At 40.0% G+C, this 10,778-nt stretch overlaps 1 long non-coding RNA gene across 1 annotated transcript in view; it reads left to right on the top strand.

The window, feature by feature from the left end:
• Positions 1 to 10,548, top strand: part of LOC108586233 — a 140,621-nt gene extending 130,073 nt beyond the window's left edge. The window contains exons 10-11 of the long non-coding RNA XR_002522427.2: positions 5,543 to 5,729; positions 9,833 to 10,548. This is a non-coding gene — a long non-coding RNA (uncharacterized LOC108586233). The remainder of the gene's footprint in view (positions 1 to 5,542; positions 5,730 to 9,832) is intronic.
• Positions 10,549 to 10,778: the final 230 nt, after the last annotated feature.

Genomic DNA, 10,778 nt, shown 5'->3' on the forward strand with positions numbered 1-10,778 from the left:
TTCCCCTCAGCTCAGGACTGCTGCCTGCACACTGTGGTTGTCGGTCAACCTGCTCCTCTGTCTTCCTTATTTCTAAAAAATTGGCATCTGGGCCACCTCTTGTACCATTCCTTTGGTGAGACTGCTGTTGGAGTTATGTTCTTTCATTAGAAATAAGTTTATATCTGATTGTCTGTGTTGTACTGATGCCAGCACCATTGCTGCTTAATGTCTCCATCATTAATCCATTGGGCTTACAAAAGGATGACACACCAGTTCTATTATTTATATTGTGTTTGTTAGTTGGAATACTCTATTTAAATACCTCTCCTTATCTCCAATTTAGTTGCTCGGTGGTGTCATTCATATAGGAAAGGTAAGATAAATGCTTCTTTCTCTTTATTTTACTTAGTGTTAAAGATAACAAATTAGTTTCTGTCGTCCTCTAAAGATAGTTCATGCTTTGTAGTTTCCTTGAACATCGGGTTTCTGAAAGCATAATTTATACACAGTAAAAGTCGTGCTTTTAAGGAATATGGTTTAATGAGTTCCGTCAAACATGTAGTCATGGAAATACCACCAAAATAGAAACAGAACATTTCCATATAATGATGTTGGGCATTTTTTCCTGTGCTTACTTATCACCTACATATTTTTCTTTTCTTTTATTTATTTATTTATTTATTTTGAGACGGAGTCTTATTGTTTCCCAGGCTGGAGTGCAGTGGCGCTATCTCCACTCACTGCAACCTCCGCCTCCCGGGTTCCAGCGATTCTCCCACCTCAGCCTCCTGAGTAGCTGGGGTTACAGGTGTGCACCACCACCAGGTGGCCTGGCTAATTTTTGTATTTTTTAGTAGAGACGGGGTTTCATCATGTTGGTCAGGCTGGTCTCAAACTCCTGACCTCAGGATCTGCCCATCTCAGCCTCCCAATCTTGTTTATTAAAAGTATTTGTTATTGTCTTAATATTAATTTTTGAGAGTTTTTCACCTGTTCTTCATACAGGTGTATTAAAAGTTTAATATGACTTCCATTTTCTGATTGTTGAACTTCTATGCTGAATGACATTTATGCTGTTCAACATTGCTTTAAAATAAAATTGAGTACTCTCACCTTAGATTTAATTTTGGAATGAAAGTATTCCTAAATAAACGTAAATGGAGTGGAAGAAAAACTAAATTATGAGAAAATATTTGCAGCTATGGTGCAGTAACATCCAATAGCTAAGGAGTTTACCTAACATTTTAAAATTTTAATCTTTTGATATGCTTGTTAAATCCTTTCAAAAATCAGGTTCACTGAGATGTAATTTACACAGCACAAAATTTACCCATCTCAAGTGAACAGCGAAATAAATTTTAGTGTATTTACAGAGTTGTACAACCATCATCCCAACATAAAATTTAGAACATTTTCATTAGTTCTATTAGTTTCCTGGGTCTGCTGTAACAATCACCATAAACTTGACGGCTTAAAACAACAGAAGTTTGCTTCCTCACAGTTCTGGAGGCCAGAAGTCCAAATCAGCCTCATGGAGCCCAAATCAAAGTGTGGCAAGGCCATGCTCTGTCTGGAGGTTCTGGTGGATCATCTGCTGCTTACCTCTCTGGCTTTTGGTGGCTGTGGGCATTCCTTGGCTTATGGTGGCATCGCTTCAACCTTCAAATCTTCAAGGCTAGAATCTACTAACATCTTTCTGCTCTGTCTTCACATGACCATCTCCATCGTGTGTGTGTCAATTCTCCCTCAATCTACCTCTTATAAAGAGACACATGGTTGCATCTAGAATCCACCAGAAAACCCCAGGGTAATCTCATTTCAACAGTCTTAATTTAATTACATCTTTTGCCATTTAAGATAAAAGTAACAGACCCTGGAGATTTAGAAGTGGGTGTACATTAAGAAACGGGTCATTTATCAGCCCACCTCGTCACCCTACAAATGGGCCTTGTACCCAATGACAGTTACCACCCACACTATTCTCATCCTCAGCCCTAGGCAACCACTAAACCACTTTCTGTCACTATACAAATTATCTCAATGCAGAACGGGCATTATACTGAATTCTTATATGTTGAGTTGCACCGTCTGTATATCTGTTTGTGGACTTTGGTCCATTTAAATTAATTGGTTTGAGAGAGGCAACATTACCAGATTGTAAAACTACTCTGTAAAATATAAAGTTATAACTTTTAATTACAATTTTAGGACCATACTCGTGTCTTCTAAATCATTATTATATGCGATTCTGCATTTAAAAAATATTTTTCAGTTAAAATGTCAATCAATAGCAATATTAAAGAGATTTTAATCACAACAGCAGCTTAATGTCTTTATGCGGGCAAAGGCTTCCAAATTCTGGTCATAAATCAACAAAAAATAAAACAATTTTTCAGACAGGTTCAAGGAAACCACACATATTATGTACATTGTTCCTTCACAATTTGTTTATATTTATTTCATTTCCAATAGGATACTCAATGGGTAAGAGACATTCTTTAGTGAATAAAATATGAATATTTATTGTTAATTCACAGATAAAATAATCTTATATAATTTTCTTTAAAATCATATTTGTCTTGGTTTTCATATCACATAGTTTAGTCTTCTAAGAGCTTTGCTATCTTGGAACTAAGAGGGCACAACTTAGACATTATTGCTCATCTTCAGTAATTTTATATTTGTCCATAGTTCAGCAAGAAAATGCAGAGATACCTTAAATATTCATGGAATTTCACCTACCCAATATCCACGAAGACTTAATGGACCAAGTTAAACATGCTGAGCAATGACAGAATGGCTTGTCCAATAGATTTTAGATCACAAACGCACAAAACCTAATGCTACTCAAGTACATTTTTGTTGAACTATTATGTCATGCTCATTTAAAAGTGCAGTTTTTTATTTAAACGTGAATAGCTCTAGTTGCAGTCATGCTATTGTATTAGTTTTCTAGGCTGCTATAACAAAATACCACAAGTTGAGTGCCTTAAACAACAGAAAATTATTACCTCACAGTGCTGGAGGCTACAAGTGTGGGATGGAGCTGTCAGCAGAGTTGGTTGCTTCTGAGAGCTGAGAGAGAGACTCTGTTTCATGCACTCTCTGAATTCCTGGTAGTTTGCTGGTGATCTTTTATGCTCACTGCCTTTTAGAAACATCACTCCAATCTTGTCTCCATGTTCACATGATGTCTCCCAGTGTGTTGTCTGTGTCCAAACTTGTTTTTGTACAGACATAAGTCATATCAGGTTAGGGGCCACCCTACTCCAGTATGACCTCATCTTAACTAATTACATCTGCAATGACTCTATTTGCAAATAAGGTCGCATTAAGAGGTACCAGGTGGCCGGGCGCAGTGACTCATGCCTCTAATCCCAGCACTTTGGGAGGCCGAGGCAGGCGGATCACTTGAGGTCGGGAGTTCAAGACCAGCCTGACCAGCATGGAGAAACCTTGTCTCTACCAAAAAGCTATGAAATTAACCAGGCATGGTGGCACATGCCTGTAATCCCAGCTACTCAGGGGGCTGAGGCAGGAGAATCCCTTGAGCCCGGGAGACAGAGGTTGTGTGAGCTGAGATTGCACCATTACACTCCAGCCAGGGCAACAAGAGAGAAACTCTGTCTCAAAAAACTAAAAATAAAAATAAAAAAAATAAAAAAAGAGGTAACAGGTATTATGACTTCAAGATAAATGTTGAGGGGATTCAGCACAATGCAACCCGTCACAGCTGTTAATGATAGTACACGCTGAGAGACAGACTTTGTGACCGTCAAGCACAATTGGTAGTAACTGAGGAATTGGCTCCACATGGCAGCACACTCTTGCAGAGGGGCCAATGCCCCAGCAACACTCTTATGACAGGTCTGTACATTCAAAGAGGAAACTCAGGTTCACTTTAGGTTACCACTTGGAGGAATTCACTTACATTCTATTACTCCTTTTGTCATTCCAGGCTTCCTTTTTAGACCCACAAAGTGCCAAGTGCTATAACCCTTCCCAGTTTCCCATAAGCTCAGACTGTGCCTGACATGACTACTCAGAAATTCTATACATGCCACTTCCACTTGGCATTTTGAACTGCATTTCATAATTACATGCTTGAAAACCCTTTGTATGAAAGGTTGCTTTGTGGAAATGAAATTATAATACCGCAGTAAATCTCTAATTATGTGAAAATGTGCTATTCTTATCATCATCTGGTTTTATGAAGTTTTAAGTACACTCTGTTTAAAATTTTATGGTAATGCTGCCTATGTTGTGAGCCCTTTTGTGCCAAGCTAGTTTTAGAAAGAAAAAAACTGTGTGAAAATATATGATCTATAAAATATCCTTGTCACAGGTGTAGCTACTGCCTCAAACGGTGCTGAAATTCTGGCTAAAGATACTCAAACCTCAAACACATAGAAGACAGTCACTAGTGCAGAGATAGTTCAAGCAGGTACCCAGAGTTGAGTCTAATAAGGCAATAGCTCAATGGAAACAGAGGTGTATAATACAACTAATTAACCTTTAAGCAGTAATGACACTTTGGGGAAACACATGAATCTCTATAACAATTTATTTTTTTCCACTGTAAAAATTCATGTGATTTTCAAACTTAACTCAAAACTCATCTTGTAGGTGACTCGATGATGACAATGATGTGACTCTGGTTTGAATTTCACGGATTGTAAAGGACAAAGAAGGCAGCTGCATTATCGTGATGAATGTCTATTTAAGATCCCTTTGGTCAGGTGCATGGGTCCACATTCTATTCGCTGAAATAAATGCACCAGCCATTGTTAAGCGCAAGAGATGAGAACATCTGGCTTCAGAAATCCTAGGCCAAAGGCAGATAAATAAACATTAATTCGTTTAATATTCAGTCAAACTGTTTTTAGGGATAAAAGTTATCGCACTTTCCTGGCTTAAGTCAACTCCTGAAAATCTCTTGGCTAAGTGACTTAAATGGAAGTTGGTTCAGAAGAGCACTTGTTTACTTTCTCGTTAATGACAAAACACTCCTAGCACAATGTATTGGGTGACTACAGACTGTTCCAAATAGGGTGAGCCAAAAGTCTTACTTTAATAGCCACGGACAGGGACAGAAGGTACACATATTTGTAGAAATTTAAGTAAATATTACTATGTGTGATATAATGAATAATAAGTGTATTTCATTGGGACTTCAATACCTTTTCATCACTTTTTATGAGGTATGATTCTCTAAAAGATTTAGAACACTAAGGCCATTCCTTGTGGGCTTATGATCAATGTGAATTACAACAACAGAAAACAAAAGATAGATAATACCTTAGTTTAATTCAGACATGTAATGAAATTAGGTTTCTTTTAGCCAATATTTTTGTCCTGTGCAAAACTCAAGCATATTCCAAAGTATAGAATAGAATGTTTTAAAGATTAGGAACAATCTAAGATATCAAGCATGTAACTATGTTGAGAAAATATTATTTCATGTTGCGTACTGATCCCAAGATTAATCCCAAGATTAATTTTTAAAAATGTAATATCAAAGTGGACTTTAATGTTTATGTTTTGATTCTTTATTTCTTAGGCTCTATGCACCAGTGTCACTGTCCCCTTTTCTATCATATGGAATGGTCACTGGGGAGTAGCTTCACATCAGGCACTACACCTTCAAGCCTCCTTTGTAGCCAGATGGGGATGTGAACCTGTCTGTGCCTGTTGGATGTGAGTGGAAGTGATAGGGTCACTTCTAGCCCAAGGCAGCTGAAAAGCAGGTACATCACTCAACTCTCCAACCACCCACCATCTGCTGAATGATGTGGAGGACTCAGGCCCAAGGGGATGGGGAAGGTGATATAGCAGGTAGTTAGTCAGGCGTGAGTGGGGCAGTAAAGGGCTCCCCACAGCCCAGCCAACCGGGAATGTCAGGCCACCATCAGATGATGGTCCGGCAGTTATCGCTGGCTCTCTAAAATGATGATTGGTCACAGCTGATACCAGGGAGAGGCCGTTTCCTGATGGTCCAGCAGTTGTCACACTGATTCTCTAAAATGGTAATTGGTAGCAGTCAGCGCCAGAGAGAGGCAATTTCCCAATAGATAAAAATACTTGAAATTGGTAATCAGCAGCTTCCAGTAAAATCTCAGGAAATGGGCAAGGAAGCTCGAGCATGCTCATTAAGAGACAAAATGGCAGAGTATGACTATGACCTTCCAGGAGCATTCCACCAGAAAAGGGAAGAAAGCCTCAGGTGGGCACGCATACAACTTCCTCAACACACTGCGCATGCTCACCTCCCAGGTGCAAGGGGGGCACCGTGCATGAGGGTGGCTCACCCTAAGGAAAGAAAGAAGGAAAAAGGGATGCAGCACCCCAGAAGTAGGCCAACATATAAAACCCCAAGTCAAAAGGTCAAATGCCACACTTGACCTCCAAGGTCCCTGCTTGGGTCTCTTCCAAGTGTACTTTCCTTCCTTTCCCGCTCTGAAGCTTTTTTTTTTTCTTTTTTTTCTTTCTTTCTTTCTTTCTTTCTTTTTTTTTTTTTTTTTTTTGAGACAGAGTCTTGTTCTGTCATGCCAGGCTGGAGTGCAGCGGTGTGATCTTGGCTCACACCTCCCAGGTTCAAGCAATTCTCCTGCCTCAGCCTCCTGAGCAGCTAGGACTACAGGTGCATGCCACCACACCCAGCTCATTTTTGTACTTTTAGCGGAGACGGGGTTTCACCATGGTCTAAATCTCTTGACCTCATGATCCGCCCATCTTGGCCTCCCCAAGTGCTGGGAGTACAAGCATAAGCCACCATGCCCAGCCTCTAAAGCTTTTTAATACACTTCCATTCCTGCTCAGAAACTTGCCTTGGTCTCTTTTTCTGCCTTATGCCTCTCAGTCAAATTCTTTATTCCGAGGAGGTAAGAACTGAAGTTGCTGCAGGCCCATACAGATTCCCCTCCGGCAACTCGGGTATTCGCCACACCTAACAAAGGCGTAAGATGAACTAACCATGGTCTCCGAGTCACCGTGTGCAGTAAAGCCACACACCAACCAGAGTCTCTCACATCATGTTATTAGGTGCATTTATGGCCCTCTCTTTGGTCAACTTATATGGACCACTGCCTTTTCTAAGAACTTCCCTATGTGGCCAGCAAGGCCAGGAAATAGAATGCTCCAAATCTCTTTTCTTGAATGGCTCCAGGTTAGAATTTGACAAAGAGAGAAATTCAGATACAACTGGACTGCTGGGCAGAAACCAGGGTCACTACAGTTTCCTGGGGCCAGTGGGGAAGGTAGCAGGGGCAGAGGGGAGATTGGAAGCCATCTGCTTTGCTAATCTGAGGGAGCGAGTAGGTCCCCAGGGAATCCTAAGCACCAAGGAAGCATCCCCATGGGATTTTTGAGAACGACTTGCTTCAAAGTCTCAGGCGGAGAGGTCCAGGGGCAGGTTCCCTGATTTTTGTGGCAGATTTCCTAATTTTCAGCTATTACATAAGACCTAAATCCTTTATGAAAAACTTTACACCTGAAATGCTTAGAGTGGCATCTGCTAGTGTTACTGAAGCCTGCAAACTATGAATACATTTCTGTGTGTCCTGCTGCTAAATGCTCATTCTCACAAAACTCAACATGCATTTTTGGCTGTGTCTTCTTTTTTTTTTGAAAAACATAGCCTTTATGAGTACATATTTGACTTTTCCTCTAAGCCATGTCATTGCACGTGCTGTACTAATCTCTATCATTTATGGAGAGCCTAAATCTCCATTTCACAGATACAACATCAGTTCTTCAAACACACAGGTCCACTTAACATTCTTAGTTTATAATCTCTCTCTGTTTTTGAATACTGAGATAAATCTTTATCCTAATTCTTAGTACTTATGTGGAACCGTTCTCGGTATCAATCAAAACTAATTTGAAGAAATCATCTGTTTAATTCTCACAACACTCCTTTGTGGTAGGCAATAACTAGGGAAGAGAATAATCATTTGTTAATGAGTTTCCCTCAAATTTCAATTTTCTAATTTATGTAGCAGAAAATAAGCGGTAGTCTCACAAACTAATGCAGCTATAAAAATAATAGTTGCTAGAAAACAAAGAAACCTATGTTACATATATATTGGAAAACCCACAAATAAGTAATGGGTTTCAGGTTTAAGTAGCTATGAGAGGCAGGACCGTATGGAGAGTAAATATAAAAGAATCAAGTAAAAACACTTTTAAAATCTATTACAGAATTCTGTAATTTGGTAAATAAAAAATTACTATAAAATAAGTAGCTTAACTAAACACAGGCACCTGCTAGAAAATGTAATGACACAAAATATTGTATTTATAAGAATAACAGACATAGACAAAATAACATAAACTTTACAAAGCATGTATACAATGCAGAGAAATACAACTTTAAAATTATACTGAAGGACACAGCAGAAGTTAAACGACAATAAATATCCTAAACCTGGATTGAAAATTAAAAACCTGATCAACAAGGTGCCAAGAAGCCTGTTTATATAAATTAGCCTATATATATAGTCAATGAACATTCAGTGCTCATCCAATGAATCTAAAATCAACATTATTTTCTCACATACGTAAGTTGATTCTGAAGTTCTTTGGGAAAATAAGTGTGCAAGAATATGTAGGGCAGTGCCAAAAATTAAGAGTAATAAAGCTGAACTAATTCTACTTGGTATTAAAAACCTAATAGAAAGCAACACTAACTAAAATAGTGTGGACTGGGCACAGTGTCTCATACCTGTAATCCCAGCACTTTGGGAAGCTGAGGTGAGCAGATCTCTTGAGCTCAGGAGTTTAAGACCCCCCTGTTCAACATGGCGAAACCCCATCTCTTTTAAAAAATAGAAAAATTAGCCAAGCATTGTGGAGTTCACCTCTGGTCCCAGCCAGTTGGGAGGCTGAGGCAGGAGGATCGCTTAAGCCCAGGAGGCAGCGGTTGCAGTGAGCTGAGATTGTGCCACTGCATTCTAGCCTGGACAACAGAGCCAGACCCTGTCTTAGAAAAAAAGAAAAAGAAAAAAAAAAAGAGCCGGGCGCGGTGGCTCAAGCCTGTAATCCCAGCACTTTGGGAGGCCGAGACGGGCGGATCACGAGGTCAGGAGATCGAGACCATCCTGGCTAACACGGTGAAACCCCGTCTCTACTAAAAATACAAAAAATTAGCCGGGCGTGGTGGCGGGCGCCTGTAGTCCCAGCTACTCGGAGGCTGAGGCGGGAGAATGGCGTGAACCTGGGAGGCGGAGCTTGCAGTGAGCCGAGATCGCGCCACCGCACTCCAGCCTGGGAGACACAGCGAGACTCCGTCTCAAAAAAAAAAAGAGAGAGAGAAAGAGAAAGAGAAAGAAAGAAAGTGTGACTGACACCAAGGCACAAAGAGACTAAACAATCAATAGAACATAATTCAGGATCTAGAAATAAGCTAAAAAATATAGGAATTTTGTAAACAAAATAGAGTTTCACTTTTAAATCAGCGGGCAAATGTGGGTTAGTAAATAAATATGATCAAGACAACTCCCTAGCTATTCCAAAACAAAAATTGAATCCACACCTCACCACTCATACTAAAATAAATTCCAGATGTATCAAAAGTCATTTAAAAATTAAAACCATAGACATATTAGAAAAACACATGATATAGCTAAAAATAATCTTGAAATAGGAAAGGCTTTTCTAATTATTAATAAAAAGCTTTATAGGAGAAGACATGTGGGTTCATCGAAATAAAAAAAATCTAAACAACAAACAAAAATGTAATAACGGAAAAAAATGTCAAAAACAAAAAATGTAAAAAACAAGGAATTGGAGAAATATGCCTGAATGACAGACAAAGAGAGAATAATGCCAAGTATTCATTCTGCCCTTACAGGAACGAGGAATCCAGGGCAGAGAATGTGTGTGTTAAGATCTCAGCTTTGGAGAATCAGGATCAAACAGGACCACAAATGTGAACTGAAGGCTTGGTCGATACAATTAAGATTAAAATGAAGTGGCAGGTACCCGAAGCAAGTCTGACTGTGGCAGAAGAGGGCTGAGGATTCTCAGTAATAATCAATGTTTACAAGTGAAGAATTTTTACAAGTGAAGAATTCTCCCCAGAAGGTAGGGCCTGGGAGAGTTGGAGTCTGTTTAACTTGGAGTGTATCTATACAAACAGTGGAAGGACAACTGGAGACTTACAAACAGTGGAAGGACAACTGGAGACTTTCCACTGGCCAGCATGTCCTGGGCATGAATCCTTGCGTGGAACTTAATTCCAGGCTATAGAGCACTTCTGAGAACGTGGCCTGGTGCAAGTGTCCCCTCTGCCATCCCCAAACCTTTGTCAACATCACTCTCTGAGAAGTCTGGCTACATTGCTTCAAGATGATGCCTCCCAGTTCCCCGGTTGCTACTGTTTCATTTCACTGTCTGGTTTCCCTTTGAGGTCTTACTATCTGTAACCTTGTATCTAACAAGTAAAGCTGGAGGTTTCTTTCACTCCTCCAGTCACTCGTAAGGATTTTTGCCTGCCCTTGATAATATCGACAGAAGCACTTTAAACTATTGATATGGTTTGGCTATGTCCCTACCCAAATCTCATCTCGAATCGTAATCCAAATTGTAATCCCCATATGTTGGGGGAGGGACCTGGTGGGAGGTGATTGGATCATGGGGGCAGTTTCCTCCATGCTGTTCGTGCTGTTTTCACGGTAGTGAGTTCTCACCAGAGCTGATGGTTTTAAAGTGTGGCACTTCACCTTTGCTCCCTTGCTCTCTGCCCTGCTGCCTTGTGAAAAGAGGTGCTTGCTTCCCCTTCCACCATGATTGTAAGT

Source organism: Papio anubis, chromosome 5, assembly GCF_008728515.1.
Source record: "Papio anubis isolate 15944 chromosome 5, Panubis1.0, whole genome shotgun sequence".
NCBI lineage: Eukaryota > Metazoa > Chordata > Mammalia > Primates > Cercopithecidae > Papio > Papio anubis.